Source organism: Aethalodelphis obliquidens, unplaced genomic scaffold (assembly GCF_003676395.1).
Source record: "Aethalodelphis obliquidens isolate GAN/ISIS:26980383/991018 unplaced genomic scaffold, ASM367639v1 scaffold4, whole genome shotgun sequence".
NCBI classification, from domain to species: Eukaryota; Metazoa; Chordata; class Mammalia; order Artiodactyla; family Delphinidae; genus Aethalodelphis; species Aethalodelphis obliquidens.
The window spans coordinates 42,204,559-42,221,671 of NW_020837948.1; the positions used below are offsets into that span (position 1 = coordinate 42,204,559).

The 17,113-nt window shown below is 36.0% G+C and overlaps 1 protein-coding gene across 7 annotated transcripts in view; it reads left to right on the plus strand.

Moving 5' to 3' along the window:
• ARB2A (ARB2 cotranscriptional regulator A) overlaps positions 1-17,113 on the plus strand; it is a 427,691-nt gene that overhangs the window by 260,508 nt on the left and 150,070 nt on the right. The gene's annotated exons all lie outside the window — the stretch shown is intronic.

Genomic DNA, 17,113 nt, shown 5'->3' on the forward strand with positions numbered 1-17,113 from the left:
AGCAAAGCAGTGGGACTCACCATCAAGGAACTGAGGGCACGTGGTAAAGAGTAAAGGAGGCATTATCAGTTGTGGGACTTGGAGTTACAGCTGGGTTTATCCTGTGTCTGTGAAACTGGAGGTGTCATTTAAGTCATTACACCTGTTTTCTCATCTGTACGAAAATGAATTGGACTAGATAGTTTCTAATGTCCCTGACAACTTTTCATTCTTTTCATTCTTTTCTTCTATGTTATAGGTAGAGTCACTTCAGTAGTAATTACTATTTAAACTGGTTTCAGTAAACATGATGCTACTTGTAAATTCATTCTTTTATACAAAAGACCATAAGATATAATTGCATTGTGTCCATTACTATCAGAATGTAAGTTTTAAGGCATTAGGGCCTAACTCACCCACTGCCACAGACAATAAAAAGTGGCAACAATGTCAGATTAACTTCTAGAAATGTTTAATTCAAGTACTAAAAAATTCAGCAACGAGTTTATTGTCCTTTCTGTTTGGGGAGGAAAAGGACTAATAGACCGTAGTACGTGCTTGTGGTTGTGTGGGAACAGACAGACTTAGAGAAGCTTTGCTTTTTCTGACAAGTTAGTGACAGAAAGTAGTATGGTAGATTTCATCATGACACCCACAGTAAGGAGTAGCAAGTTGCATTCTTGTGGAAGTGGGTTAGGATCAGAACTATGGAAATGCAACATTTGTTCCTCATTCCTGTTCATTGTCTTTTTTTGTGCTCTGTGATACTATCACCTCCTCCCCACCCTCCCCTTATTACAATCCTGATTATGGTAACCTTCCCCACAAGGAGTCACTTCATTTTTCTTTCACTCAAAGTTTCTTCTTATAACTTATTTTGAATGGCATTGACTCTCTTCCCCTCAGACACAATGATGTTTTGTTGATGTTTGACCTCTATTCTTTCATACATATATGCCTAGAAGAACAACATCAAAGTATCTACCACTTGACCATTTCCCTTTCACCTTACTTCTTCAGTAGTTTTTCTGAAAGCATCTCTCTTGTTCTTCTATTTCCATACCATGTGTATTTCATTTGTAACCTCATTAGATAAAACCTATGTGTAATTCTGTTTTGTATATCGCCTTTTATATTATTAACACTCAGGAAAATAGCGTAAGAATTTCAGTCTGCAGTGCTGTCAATCTGTCACCTTTCATGCACTACTTTAAAATTCCAAAAATGTAAATTAAGTAATTAACCTGATATGAAACAGTGACATATAATTGACTTTTTAATTAGTGAACTACTGACTTTTTTTTATATCTTTGCCATTTTATAGGATTTCATATTGGCTAAATTTGGCTATGTAACAAAAGGTGTGATGTAACAAAAATTCTGCTTCCTACCATAATAAATACTGATGCTTATTAAACATCCTGTACTGTGCTGCCTAAGTATATTTATTTTAGATTCTTACTGTTTGAATTATTTCATACTCATGAAACTAAGGCATTATTTAATGTTAGTGGAATATAGACCCCAAATCATTGACTCAACCAGTGGAATATCCTTGAAAGAAGTGCTAATGAACAGACACATGAAGGAAAATGGAATTTGAAAAAATAGCCCAGAGAATAATTCTCCTTCATTCACATATGAACCCTTCCTCAGTGTAAATTTTTCAGTGCCATCTTGCATTGGAGCTGTCATCAGATGTCTGAATGATAGGTTTCAGGGTTCTCCTCTTCCTGTTAGTAATCTGAAGTGCTACTCTAGCATTTTCCATTACAGTGGATATTGATAGAGGACGCTTAGAGCATAGTGACTATTGTTTATGGTTCCCTAGTACATGAACTCAGAAGTGCTCTTTTACTACATGTAGTATTTGTACATGTTTTCTACCTGTGAATATACAGCCATAGTCATAGAGGTAAATAGCTACTTTCATTCCAACCCCATGTTTTCTTCCATGCAATGTATATATGGTTTTGTGCAGTAAATACAATCTTTAGAAGTCCTATCTCGGTTGAACATATTTCAAACCATTTACTCCCACAGACTCATCATCTCAGAAATGTGAGATGTGCTTTCATAAGAAAAATTACTCCAACATATTGTCAGAATCATAAATTCTAAGTTAAAGGATTGTCCTACATTTTTTAGTCAGTACAGTGTACATTGAAACAGCCTTTATAACTAGTTAGTTGAATAGAAATTTCTTCCACATCAGTATTCAGTTGACTGTTTAAGCAGGCACACAAGCTACAGGTATTTAGCATAAATTCCTAGATAGAATAGCCACCTGGAGATCCTTGTTCAAATATTTTGAAACAATGTAGGAAGCCTATGACTTACACTTATTACAGTGATGTCACTTTCCCGTTTAAAAATTGGTGTCAACTTCTTCCCAATGTTTGGCAACTCTAATCACCCACAATTTTTAAAATTTTATCATTATTTTTAAAATTTTTATTGGAGTATAGTTACTTTACAATGTTGTGTTAGTTTCTACTGTACAGCAAAGTGAATCAGCTATATATACATACATCCCCTCTCTTTTAGATTGCTTTCCCATTTAGGTCACCACAGAGCATTGAGTAGAGTTCCCTGTGCTATACAGTAGGCTCTCATTAGTTATCTATTTTATAGGTAGTATCAATAGTGAAATCAGAGCTGATGCTTTTATTTTTTATACAGCAGGTTCGTATTAGTTATCTCTTTTATACATATTAGTGTATACATGTCAATCCCAATCTCCCAATTCATCACACCACCACCACCACCCCCTGCTTTCCCCCCTTGGTGTCGATAGGTTTGTTCTCTAACATCTGTGTCTCTATTTCTGCCTTGAAAACCGGTTCATCTGTACCATTTTTCTAGATTCCACATATATGCATTAATATTCGATATTAGTTTTTCTCTTTCTGACTTACTTCACTCTGTATGACAGTCTCTAGGTCCATCCACATCTCTACAAATGACCCAATTTAGTTCCTTTTTATGGCTGAGTAATATTCCATTGTATATATGTACCACATCTTCTTTATCCATTCGTCTGTTGATGGGCATTTAGGTTGCTTCCATGACCTGGCTATTGTAAATAGTGCTGCAGTGAACATTGGGGTGCATGTATCTTTTTGCATTATGGTTTTCTCTGGGTATATGCCCAGTAGTGGGTTTGCTGGGTCATGTGGTAATTCTATTTTTAGTTTTTTAAGGAACCTCCATACTATTCTCCATAGTAGCTGTATCAATTTACATTCCCACCAACGGTGCAAGAGGGTTCCCTTTTCTCCACACTCTCTCCAGCATTTATTGTTTGTAGATTTTCTGATAATGCCCATTTTAACTGGTGTGAGGTGATACCTCATTGTAGTTTCGATTTGCATTTCTCTAATAATTAGTGATGTTGAACAGCTTTTCATGTGTTTCTTGGCCATCTGTATGTCTTCCTTGGAGAAATGTCTATTTAGGTTTTCTGCCCATTTTTGGATTGGGTTGTTTGTTTTTTTAATATTGAGCTGCATGAAATGTTTATATATTTTGAAGATTGATCCTTTGTCCATTGATTCATTTGCAAATGTTTCCTCCCATTCTGAGGGTTGTCTTTTCATCTTGTTTATAGTTTCCTTTGCTGTGCAAAAGCTTTTAAGTTTCATTAGGTCCCATTTGTTTATTTTTGTTTTTATTTGCCTAACTCTAGGAGGTGGGTCAAAAAAAGATCTTGCTGTGATTTATGTCAAAGAGTGTTCTTCCTCTGTTTTCATCTAAGAGTTTTATAGTGTCCGGTCTTACATTTAGGTTTTTAATCCATTTTTAGATTATTTTTGTGTATGGTGTTAGGGAGTGTTCTAATTTCATTCTGTTACATGTAGCTGTCCAGTTTTCCCAGCACCACTCATTAAAGAGACTGTCTTTTCTCCACTGTATATCCTTGCCTCCTTTGTCATAGATTAGTTGACCGTATGTGCGGGGTTTATCTCTGGGCTTTCTGTCCTGTTCCATTGATCTGTATTTCTGTTTTTGTGCCAGTATCATATTGTCTTGATTACTGTGGCTTTGGAGTATAGTCTGAAGTCAGGGAGTCTGATTCCTTATAGTTTTCTGAGTACAGGTCTTTTACCTCCATAGGTAGGTTTATTCCTAGATATTTTGTTGTTGTTGTTGCAATGGTGAATGGGATTGTTTCCTTAATTTCTCTTTCTGATCTTTCATTGTTAGTGTATAGGAATTCAGGAGATTTCTGTGCATTAATTTTGTACCCTGCAACTTTACCAAATTCATTGATTGGCTCTAGTAGTTTTTTTGTAGTATCTTTGTCAGGGTGACGGTGGCCTCATAGAATGAGTTTGGGAGTTTCCTTCCTCTGAAATTTTTTGGAAGAATTTGAGAAAGATGGGTGTTAGCTCTTCTCTAAATGTTTGGTAGAATTTGCTTGTGAAGGCATCTGGTCCTGGACTTTTGTTTGTTGGAAGATTTTTAATCACAGTTTCAATTTCATTACTTGTGATTGGTCTGTTCATATTTTCTATTTCTTCCTGGTTCAGTCTTGGAACGTTATACCTTTCTAAGAATTTGTCCATTTCTTCCACGTTGTCCATTTTATTGGCACAGAGTTGCCTGTAGTAGTCTCTTATGATGCTTTGTATTTCTGTGGTGTCTTTTGTAACTTCTCCTTTTTCATTTCTATTTTTATTGATTTGAGTCTTCTCCCTCTTTTTCTTGATGAGTCTGGCTAAAGGTTTATCAATTTTGCTTATCTTCTCAAAGAACCAGCTTTCAGCTTTATTGATCTTTGCTGTTGTTTTCTTTGTTTCTACTTCATTTATTTCTGCTCTGATCTTTATGATTTCTTTCCTTCTACTAACTTTGGGTTTTGTTTCTTCTTCTTTCTCTAGTTTCTTTAGGTGTAAGGTTAGATTGTTTACTTGAGATTTTTCTTGTTTCTTGAGGTAGGATTGTATAGCTATAAACTTCCCTCTTAGAACTGCTTTTGCTGCATCCCATAAGTTTTAGATCATTGTGTTTTCATTTTCATTTGTCTCTAGGTATTTTCTGATTTCCTCTTTGATTTCTACAGTGATCTCTTGGTTATTTAGTAATGTATTGTTTAGCCTCCATGTGTTTGTGTTTTTTACATTTTTTCCCTGTAATTCATTTCTAATCTCATAGCCTTGTGGTTGCAAAAGATGCTTGATATGGCTTCAATTTTCTTAAATTTACCAAGGCTTAACTTGTGACCCAAGATGTGATCTATCATGGAGAATGTTCCGTGTGCACTTGAGAAGAAAGTGTAGTCTGCTGTTTTCGGATGGAATGTCCTAAAAATATCAATTAAATCTATCTGGTCTATTGTGTCATTTAAAGCTTGTGTTTCCTCATTAATTTTCTGGCTGGATGATCTGTCCATTGGTGTGAGTGAGGTGTTAAAGTCCCCCACGATTATTGTGTTACTGTCAATTTCGTCTTTTATAGCTGTTAACACTTGCCTTATGTATTGAGGGACTCCTATGTCGGGTGTATATATATATATATATACATATATATATATATATTTATAATTGTTATATCTTCTTCTTGGATTGATCCCTTGATCATTATGTAGTGTCCTTTCTTGTCCCTTGTAACATTCTTTATTTTAAAGTCTATTTTATCTGATATGAGTATTGCTACTCCAGCTTTATTTTGATTTCCATTTGCATGGAATATCTTTTTCCACCCCCTCACTTTCAGTCTGTATGTGTCCCTAGGTCTGAAGTAGGTCTCTTGTAGACAGCATATATATATGGGTCTTGTTTTTGTATCCATTCAGCGAGTCTGTGTCTTTTGCTTGGAGCATTTAATCCATTCACATTTAAGTTAATTATCGATCTGTATGCTACTATTACCATTTTCTGAATTGTTTTGGGTTTGTTTTTGTAGGTCCTTTTCTTCTCTTGTGTTTCCCACTTAGAGAAGTTCCTTTAGCATTTGTTGTAGAGCTGGTTTGGTGGTGCTGAATTCTCTTAGCTTTTGCTTGTCTGTAAAGCTTTTGATTTCTCCATCAAATCTGAATGAGATCCTTGCTGGGTACAGTAATCTTGGTTATAGGTTCCTCCCTTTCATCACTTTAAATATATCGTGCCATTCCCTTCTGGCTTGCAGAGTTTCTGCTAAGAAATCAGCTGTTAACCTTATGGGAGTTCCCTTGTATGTTATTGGTCATTTTTACCTTGTTGCTTTTAATAATTTCTCTTTGCCTTTAATTTTTGTCAGTTTGATTACTATGTGTCTTGACATGTTTCTCCTTGGGTTTATCCTGCCTGGGACTCTCTGTGCTTCCTGGACTTGGATGACTATTTCCTTTCCCACGTTAGGAAAGTTTTTGACTATAATCTCTTCAAATATTTTCCTGGATCCTTTCTCTCTCTCTCCTCCTTTTGGACCCCTGTAATGCGAATGTTGGTGCATTTAATGTTGTCCCAGAGGTCTCTTAGGCTGTCTTCATTTCTCTTCATTCTTTTTTCTTTATTCAGTTCTGTGGCAGTGAATTCCACCATTCTGTCTTCCAGGTCACTTATCCATTCTTCTGCCTCAGTTATTCTGCAATTGATTCCTTCTAGTGTATTTTTCATTTCAGTTATTGTATTGTTCATCTCTGTTTGTTTGTTCTTTAATTCTTCTAGGTGTTTGTTCTTTAATTCTTCTATGTCTTTGTTAAACATTTCTTGCATCTTCTCGATCTTTGCCTACATTCTTTTTCCAATGTCCTGGATCATCTTCACTATCATTATTCTGAATTCTTTTTCTGGAACATTGCCTAGCTCCACTTCATTTAATTGTTTTTCTGGGGTTTTATCTTGTTCCTTCATCTGGTACATAGTCCTCTGCCTTTTCGTTTTGTCTACCTTTCTGTGAATGTAGTTTCCATTCCACACGCTGCAGGATTGTATTTCTTCTTGCTTCTACTGTCTTGTAGCTTGAAGTTAAAGCTGATTTCTCAAGGCCTGTGCTTTCCTACGGAATCAATCTTGTTGTCTTGTAGTTCAGAAACCCATTCAGTGGGCAGGGCTTGGGGACTGCTGATGTGTCCATGGCGGCCAGGCTGAGGCTCCTCTTCAGGAGGGAACTGCTGGGTAGGCACAGAGGGCACCTGCACCTTCAGACGTGAGCTTAGGTGGAGTAGCAGGAGGTTTGGGAGCTGGAGCAGTCCATTCACCCTGAAATTCCTCCTTGGTCATAGCCTTTCCATCAGTGGCCTGCTCTTTCTTTTCTGTCTCTTCAGTGTCTCAGCGGAATGTCTAATAACCCACAGTTGATTAACACATTCTCTTTCAAAAACATTTTGGTGGTCTTACTTTACTACGTCAATGGGTCAATGCCTACACTAGAATGTAAAAGTAAGACTCCCCCAACATATGCAAATAAGACCAGTGCCACACCATTTCTACATAAACCTGAGACTACATTTGAAGAAATATGATCAAATGAAAATTAACCTGAATTTCTAGAGACAAAAACTCAGAAATGTCTGAGGGTATAGTGTAAGTGAGATCTGGAAAAGAATCAAAATCACAAATGTCTTTAGTCCCAAAATTTATATAACTCATTGCTTATTTTCCTTTTATTATAGAAAATAAAGGCTGAGATCTGAAAAGCTAACATAGCTACTTTTATGGTGAAATCCTTCTGCCCATGCTCACCTTGCCTTTTTCCCTCCCAATACTACCAGGTGTGAGTTTATCATAGCAGACATTAAGTAGTGATGATTGCATTTTTTATTTGAAGTTTGGAGTTATTTTGTAACTCCATTCAGGTTTGAAATCACAAGTATACCTTGCTTTATCTGACATATACAATTCATTAGAAATTCAGAAAATCAAATTATTTCCCAGTAGATTTATAGGATAACTTTTGCAATTTGTGATTTTGATTTCTCTATGGTTTTCAATTTTCAGTGCTTCTGTGTCTTTTAATTGTGTGTTTTTCCCTTTATAATCTTTAGTTAGGGCATACTGCAAAATTTGATGAGATAAATAATACAACATCAGAATGTGAGACCTAAAATGTAAGATAAATGTACGTGATCTCATAGATATCAGTTAAATCATCATGTAAGCTTGAGTACACAAATATGACAATAGAGTACTAGACATATTGGAAGGATAATTTAGATTTGAATGGACAAGGCTAATGCTTAATTTTAATTCTGGCCTGTGGTGGCCATTGTGACATACTGCTTAGTAGCTCCTTCAATAAAGGAGTTGTTGCCGCAAGTCCTGGGAGTGCTTTCAGCAGACAGCCTTCAGCTGTCTGCCTCTTGAGGGATTTCCTTGGCTGCTGTGGGGATCCATATTCAAAGACAGAACAGTGTGGGAGATTAAGGGTGGAGCCATCTGGGCCCAACTTGGGATGACTCTGAAGGGTCATTCTAGGTCCAGAGCTCCCCTGGGGTTATGCAAGGTTGTCTGGGACCTGCATCTTACGTTGACTTCTCTCTGCCCATTCTTGCTTTGTTCCCCTCCCTTCCTCAGATGTTGATCCTAAGGGCACTCCTTTGTAACATCCTGCATGCTAAATTCCGTCTCAGAGTCTGTTCCCTGGGGAACCCAACCTATGGTCTGTTTCTAAATATGCCAAACCAGACGTTGCTGTAACTTCCTAACCATCACTTTCCCTGATCTATTCCATTTTGTAAATAGCGCCTCCATTCATTCCACAAATAATTTTTGAGCACCTACTATGTGCCAGTCACTGTGTAGGGAAAGAGATGTGGTATTGACCCAGCAAATATGATCCTCCCCTCTGGGAGCCTGCATTTCAGTGGGGAAGAAAGATAGTGAACAAATCATTACCAGTATAATAAGTATTTCAGCTGGTTAAATGTAGGGTATTATATACAGATAGCCATGGTATAAAGACACGGGATTTAGAATTAATGGGTTTAGCTGAGCCACATACTAAGTGTGTGAATATGGGCAAGTCACTTTCTTTAAGCATCACTTTCCTGATCTATAAAACAGATCCATAATCCCTCAACTACCAATCTATTTTAAAAGAAATTGTTCTATCTAAAGAGATAGTCTATATATAAATACTCAGAATATTAAGGGTCTCTACAGAATTTATCTGAACCTGGCTTCCTTCCTGAATTATGAGTTCTTCCCAAAGGTCAAAAATCAACCTAATGGTAATAATGTATTACCTAGAACAGTTGATAAATTAGAATATCACTCCCCCTGTTTATGCCAAGTAACAGAATATGCAGCCTTTAAAATATGTTGAAAACAATACTGATAATTGGAACCTGAATTTTTTATAAAAATATTGTTAAATTTGTAGAATAACTTTGAAAACTTTAATGAAATTTCAGATGCACCAACATCTATGTGGAAATTCAATGTAAAGGTTTTTTCCCCAGGTTTAGCGAGGTATAATTGACAATTAAATTTTGTGTATATTTAAGGTGTACAACCTGATGACCCTAGTATCTGTATACATTGTGAAATATTCAACCACAGCCAAGCCAATCAACATATCCATCACCTCACACCTAAGGTAAAGGCTTTTAAGAGAAATTTGTTAAATAACATGATCTCCTGTACTCAGTTATCTACTATGTATCTTTGTGGCAGGAAATTGTATCCCTTTATCTTTCTTTTTCCCAGACCTAAAGAAACTGCTATGCTTTCAAACTTAAGTATATTAACATTCTCCCAGCTGAATGTGTATGCCTGCCCCTGCCAAACCTATAATATACCAAAGTATTTATAGTATATACCAATTACCAAAGGCTCATAAGTGATTTTTCAACTTAGTATCGTGAACATGCTTACTACCTATTTGCATCAGAAACATTTCTTGGTATGTAGTACATTTATAAGGTTTTAAAAAGTTTTCTCATTTTTCCTTCTAAGACCGTGTATTGTCATCATTTAAACATCTCCTTTGCTAAGCCTGCCTTAGTGTTTTGGACTGGCAGTGTTTTTAGTCCTTACTTATACTTTTATGATATATCCACTTCATATATATTCATTGCAATTTTCAAATCTGTGTTTTATAATATCTTGCCAACTTATGGTCAGTCTTCTAACATTACATAATAAAACATTTTAATCAAATAAGTCACCTTGATGAAGTCTTACACTGGCTTTTTAATCTGTGACCTCTTTTATTTTTTTTTTTTCTTATAATTAACTTGCTGTTTTCTGGAGTAATAAAGTAAGTTTCTCTTACTGTGGCTTTTTTTCTCACATCATGTGTTTTTGTAAGGCACTGGTCTTCTTTCTCAACTCCCAGATTGTCAGTCACTTAATATTTGTTTTGTTTTGTTTTGTTTTGTTTTTTCTTTTTCTTTTCAACCTACCTTCCACATGCTTTTTTGTTGTTGAAGGAGTCTGCACGTGGCAGCATGGTCTAGGCAGGAAAGGAAAAGGAAGTTATTACTGCTCTCTTCTGGCCGCCTGCAATAATAAATCATAACTTGCCATTCCCTAACTGGTGGCTGGAGACTTATCTTCATAAATGCATGTGACCCAAGAAGTTTCAGTTTACATACCCTATCCCTTGGGGTTCTTGCCTGTAGAGAGCCTTTTCCTTCCTGAAATTAGACAAAGGTTGTAAGAATTGAAGCTAGGGCTTCAAAGCACAGGAAAAGAGAATGTTGTCTTATCCTGTTGTTACAGTGGAGCTCCAGCTGGCCATGTTTACCTACCCAGGGTGTGAGGCTGCATGTCCATCTGTGAGGGGCCGCACAGTGCTGAGGCTTGCCCTTAAGTTTGGAACTTAGGAACTTTGGGAAATATTTCTTGTATGTTTTTCTACATGGTTACTTTTTTAGTGACAACTCTCTAGGTTTAGGTATATCCTTAAATTGCTAAGCATGGAACACAAAGATTTACTCATTTGCTAGAGTGACATCTAACTTCTGTATTATACATTCAGTGACCATATAATTTACTATCCAAACCAAAACACTTTTAACTGTGAAAGGGGACATTATTAATAACTATCACAGGTCAACAGGCGTAAACCAGGACTGTCTTGGACTATCTAAAATGTGTGATTATCCTATTTATACCTAATTCTTTCCTTTGAAAACATTTAAGCAAGCCCGAATCACTTTACATAATGGAGAAAGTTGGGGTGGAGGTGGGTGTAGTAACTGTATGACACTTCTTAACTGCTACCCTATCAGCACAAATGTTGATGTCACTGAAGAGTACATAGATAACCATATCTAAAAGGAAGGATACATTTTAGAAATTAAAAATGAATGTCAAGGTAGTAATAATAGTAGCTGACAGTATTGATTGCTTACATGCCTTATTTATCCTTCAGCCACCCTATGGAGTGACTCCCACTTTTGTTATTCTTATAATTAGTTTTGATTAATAATATATTTGTTATTATTCCCATTTTTGTATTCTTATAATGATTAACCAAAAATAAAAATGTTACGGACATCTTATTCCAAAGCCTATGTGTGTTTTAACTACAACACTATACTGCCTTCCTCTGGACATACTTCATATCTCTGTGATTACCTTTTTAAAAATATAGTCAGCTACACTCCCTTTTATGCAAAAAACAGCGGTAAAGAGACTCTCTCTCTGCCAGCTTGGCACTGCTGAGCCATGGCTACGTGCTTTGTAGCCAGCCCAGTAATTCTGAAGGGGTTTGCTGGTGCCCAGAAAGTGAGGTTGCCACAGTACAGCTTCAACAATTGTTTTAGCATGGTGCTATTACTGGTCTAGTATTCTGATTACAGGACTTTAAACAGACGCAATAATCAGCTCTTTCTACTCCTCAGACAGGTGATTTTAGAATTATTGAACCACATACTCTAAGGAAAAAGCAGCCCTTCATAAATTTTTTTTCCTTTATGGATATATGACCCTTTAAAAAATAACATTGTCATTAAATGCATTCTAAATTAAGCTTCTGTTACCTTCTACATTGAGAAAGGAGAATGCACTAGTTTACACATAAGGCGTAGTTTACATTATATGTTTTTATGGGATCCTCTACTATAATTGTGTACCGTGTGTCAGGTGCTCTGCAAGTTGCTTTATGTTTAGTTCATGTCATCTCACAATAACTCTATGACTTAGTTTATTTATTATCTCCCTTTTACATGTGATGAAATAGAGACACTGAAAAAGTTGAAATAATTAACTCAAGGTGTTACTACCAGAAGTGGCAGAGCAGGGATTTGAACCCAGGGAATCTGACTCCAAGGTCCTTGAATCTAACCACTGCACTCCTTATGAAGACTGCTTACTTGAAAGCTTCTACTTTTGAAGGAGGAAAAAAAAAAAAAGTGAATGCAGATGAGAAGTGTGAACTGTAACATGTGAGAGCTGAGTGTCATACTTGTCTGAATTTCCGGCTGGGCAGTTTAGTCTTCCTATTTCATCTACCAAAGTGTATACGTATTTCATTATAATCACTAGAGGTGCTTCAAGAGCCTTGAGTAACAGAACCAAAGTTTTAATGTTGCAGCAAAGGTATTTGTTCTGTGGGTGGTATGCTATTGGGATAGACTTGTACAAAAGAATCTTCAGGAAGACGTTAACAGAAAAGACTCTACCAAACCCACTGGCAGCTGATTAGTCATCTTGGCCCAGGGCACATTTTTAACAAGGTAGGCCTGATAGCACAGAGGACAGTGCACCACTCGCTAGGGAACATACAGGGAGAACTGTAAAATGATGGGAGAGGCTTGTGGTAAAATACCAGAGTTTGTGGAACCACATAAAGACTTCACTCAAGTAGAAGCACTGAGTGTAATTATAATCTGCATAACGAAAATGTGAAAAGGCTTTTCATACTTTCCAAACTTTGGAACAACTTAATCTGAAATCTTAACTTGAGAAGCTCTAGAGGGAGCTAATCTATTTATATTCATATGTATTTTTTAAAGACATCTCAAATCTCAACCGTGCTATTAACCAGACTAAGGATTCATTCATGCTCATACAGTAGTAATGATCTTCAAATTTATAAACGTACAGTAGTGTCAGATCTTCGTCTGAAGGAAACATGGGTTATTTGATTTTCTTTGAGAATATTCTTTCCTGTACAAGTGATTCACATGCTGTAACCCTCACAGTACATATGTGTAACACATGTCAGAATTTAAAAAGAAAATAATGGCTTTTGCTGATGAAAGACTTTTAAAATATTTCCCTCAAAAACATGTTTAAAATATATATGCAAATATAAATATGGATCTACGTGCACATATATACATCCCTACCCCTAAGCCACACTGGCTCTTTCGGGAGGTCCCCTCGGACTTTAAGATATAAGACATATTTATTCTGAGTGCTGTGGCTGCTGGGTCACAAATATGGGAAAATAAAATTATCTGTTTCTTCTTTTAGGTTAGGGTGAAGACAACCCAGTTCAGGGTTCACTTCTTTTTCAGGTTGGGAGTATTGAATCTAGTATTAGGTTGGATTTGTAATTTCCAGAATCCAAGGCCCTGGAGTAGAGACACGAACCTACCCCCACAGATTTCATGGTAGAGCATCCCTATAACATCAACATTTCCCTGCCTTCAAAAGCTTATCTTCTAAGCTAAGACAAATGGACAGCAATTTTTTCATTTGATTTGGTGGAAATAAAAGAGTCTTTATGTTTTCCTTTGCTAAAAGTACCTCACGGTAGAGTTCTAGAAGAAATGAAACCCACAGAAAAGTTAAACAGTTTGTAGGTACAAAAAGGGAATTAAGGAACTTTTGGGGTGACATGAAGTATTTGAATTGGGCCAGGTACTTATGAAGATAGTAAGCAGATACATCATTTGAGGGCATTGGAGAAAGCATGGTGAGGGAGGTTAGGTGGACAGAAAAGTCCTACCTGATTTCTGGGGAGAGATGGTAGCAGCCCTGTGGAAGGACCATATCCATGGAGGGGAGCAAAGGTAGCTGCCACTGACTGGCCCTCTCATTCCACCCTTCTGGTCCTCTGGTCTCCATCTTGCCAAATACTCTTACACTCAGATAAGCTGTCTTATCTTGTTATAGTTACTTAATGTTTAAAATCTTACTCTTACTCTGGAAGAAAAAAAATAATAGGTATTTTTTCTCTCAATTTCAACCCCATCAAAAATTTTAATAATAAGATGAGCCTGCATACAGATGGTATATGTTTTTACTGTTCAAAGTACTTGATATTTATTGGCTTAATTTTGTCAGACTGGGAGCAGGCAGTACAATGAAGGAAAGAGCAGATTAATTGTGTATAAGCTAAGGTGAAAAGACATTATAACAAAAATGGAATAGATGAACAGAATTAGGAAGGGGAAAGAAAAATATCAGGTGACAGCATCAAATATTTGTATTAATTCTCAAATCATCAATATGATTTATATAAATATTTAACTTTCCCTGTTATCCTATACATCATTTATTGTAGAACTATAGTAATAATTTTTAATGCTGTTGATAGTATGATTTTGCTCATGGCTGATTTCTCTTAGCATGATTTTCAGGATTTCAACATTCTTTACTGATTTGGATTTGGATTTTTTTAAACCATTCTTTTAAATGTCCAAGTCAATGAAATATTATATATATGAAAATGGAATTAATCAAATGAGTTTATTTATATAAGAGTGTAATAGTATATTACTGAGAAATAGACCCCATGTGATACAAATGAAAGAACACAAGACATAAAGTCATGGTCAAGTCAGAGCTGTGTCACTTTACATGGCCACAGATACAGAGTCATATCTGTGTGGCCTTTAACCAGTTTCAAAGCTTCAGTTTCCTCCTCTGAAATGGGGAAAATGATACAAGGTTTATATACACTTCAGTATTATTTCAGAGTGAAGTGAGATTGACTATGTATTCATTTTGAAATGTATGAAGTGCTACTCAGATAGAAACAAATATTAGATACACAAAGAAAAGCAAACAGTATTTTAATTTTACCATACATTAAGTAAGCCATGAAACTTTAGGATGTTGATGTCTGGGTTATCAATTTTTTTTTCACTTTCATTCAACTCAATACCATACTGCCATACTGAAGACATTTTAACAAAAAAAAAATGCCATCTTTCTTTTCTGAAAGATTGGTATTGAGATCACAAACTCTTACCATTTTTAGAAATTAAGATCCCTCTAAGAATCTAATGAAAGCTAAGCATCCTCTCCCAGAAAAATATTCATATCACATACAGACAGAATTTTGCAAAGAATTTCAAAGGTGTTCATATCCATGGATCCTAATAAAAACCACATCTCCACCTTAGATTGACATATAGTAGGACTTCGGTCACATGGCTTCTTTCCTTTCAGATTTCTAGGTTTTCCAGACTATCATGGTCTTCTACTGTGGACTTTTAAAGAAGTTGTTTTCCTGCCCAGCTGTGCCTCCACCCATTCCTTGCTTTAGTTGTGTTCCATCTAAGGTCTGTCTCTTAAACAGTCTTGATTCCTGTGTTCAGTCTACCCCCCCACTGCCATTCTCCAGCATTTTTCGTCACTGCTCATTCATAGTGGAAGCAGTAAGGGAGAGAATGGGAGCTAGGAACCACACCAACAGATGCAAGAAGCAGAGGCTTTGGACGGAAATGGCACTTGCAAGTAGTTCCAGTACTACCAGTTGCAGCATGGCCAAAGAGGCAAATAGTCTGAAAAACTAAAATGTTAAGATTTTCACCGATTTAAAATTCTACTAATCCTAAACTGTCAAATATTTGAAATTTTTTGTTACTGGGTTCATTTGTAAACAGCTCTTGATTGAGATCCTCTGGAATTTGACCATTCCCCTCCTCTAGTAATATAATATGGAAGGAAGTGCTCTTTAAACTGTAAAGAACCATAACAATGTAAGGGAGTATCATGCTGGATGATTAATGTGGTTTGATGTGATGTGAAGAAAAGTTACAGATCATCACCATCCATTGTGTGAAATGTCAGCCAGATGAACAAACAGACCAAAGTTTTTTCGCTCTGGTAGTCAATCAACTGTATATTTTTCCAGGTTTGTAGAATTTTAATCCCCAGATTTTCTACTTTTGCACTAAATCCTCAGCCTTTTCAACTCTTAATTTTATATCATTTCACAAATGGTCCTCAATATCTAGTACCTTCAGACACTACCATCTTAAATTTAAGTCAGCATGTGTCAACAATAACCAAAACAAAATTCAGCACAAATATTTATAAATGCAGACATATTCTTAGACTACTAGAAGAGTGTGGTGTTCTTATTTAGTAACTTCAACAACAATCTTCCTAGATCTCTAAGTGTTCCTGTTTAGAAAATGAGAATAAGGACATATAAGTTCTTCATGAGCCAGGTGGATTCACTGTTGTGGAATTTGGGGGTTTATTATCCAATGTCAGTTTAAATTTCTATATTCTAGTGCCATTGTAATCCAATGAGAATCTATTTTTAAAATAAAATCTAGAAGCAGGTAGTAAACTGCTTAATAATGAACATGAAGTATTGAATTAGAGTATTATTTTATGCTTTTAAAAATATTATTGGTACTGCCAGGTGAATTTTTGCAGTAATATTATGGTGTTCATAACCAACATTGATTTTAAGATTTGCACATTACATGAGCAGAAACCACAAGGCACAAAGATTTAAGGTGCAGGAATGCTGCTGAGGCAGCATTAACAGTGAATTAGATTCCCATTAGGTACTGTTTAGTGAAAGGGGATGTGCATATGCAGGGTTTAAAGAAATTTAGGAGAGAGACATTTTTAATTCAGAATGCCAACAGGCATCATTTGGTATCAGAAGTGTGGCTTGCATTGTTTTCTGTGTGAGCTTTCATCACCATTCAGAATTCTCCCTTTTTTTTAATGCAGTAATGTATTTTTGATAGACAATAAATTAATAGTAAATGATAGAGAAATTGCTCTTTTTTAGAGGGAGAAAAGACATTTGATGCAAAGAAAGAGTGAAGGCATGGCTATAAAATTCAAGGCTACTAGATACTGTATTGAAACTAATTTTTTTATTAAGCTTTCTTATATTTGTTGTGTCAAATCAGTTACTAGTGTTAGTAGAGTTAGAATGTTTATGATTCTTTTAATCTAGAACTATTACTTCTCAGTTTCTTTATTTTGCAGACCACGGATGAATTCTTCCATTTCTTCAAGCCAAGTGGCTCTTTTTTTAAGTTTCAGAACAATTT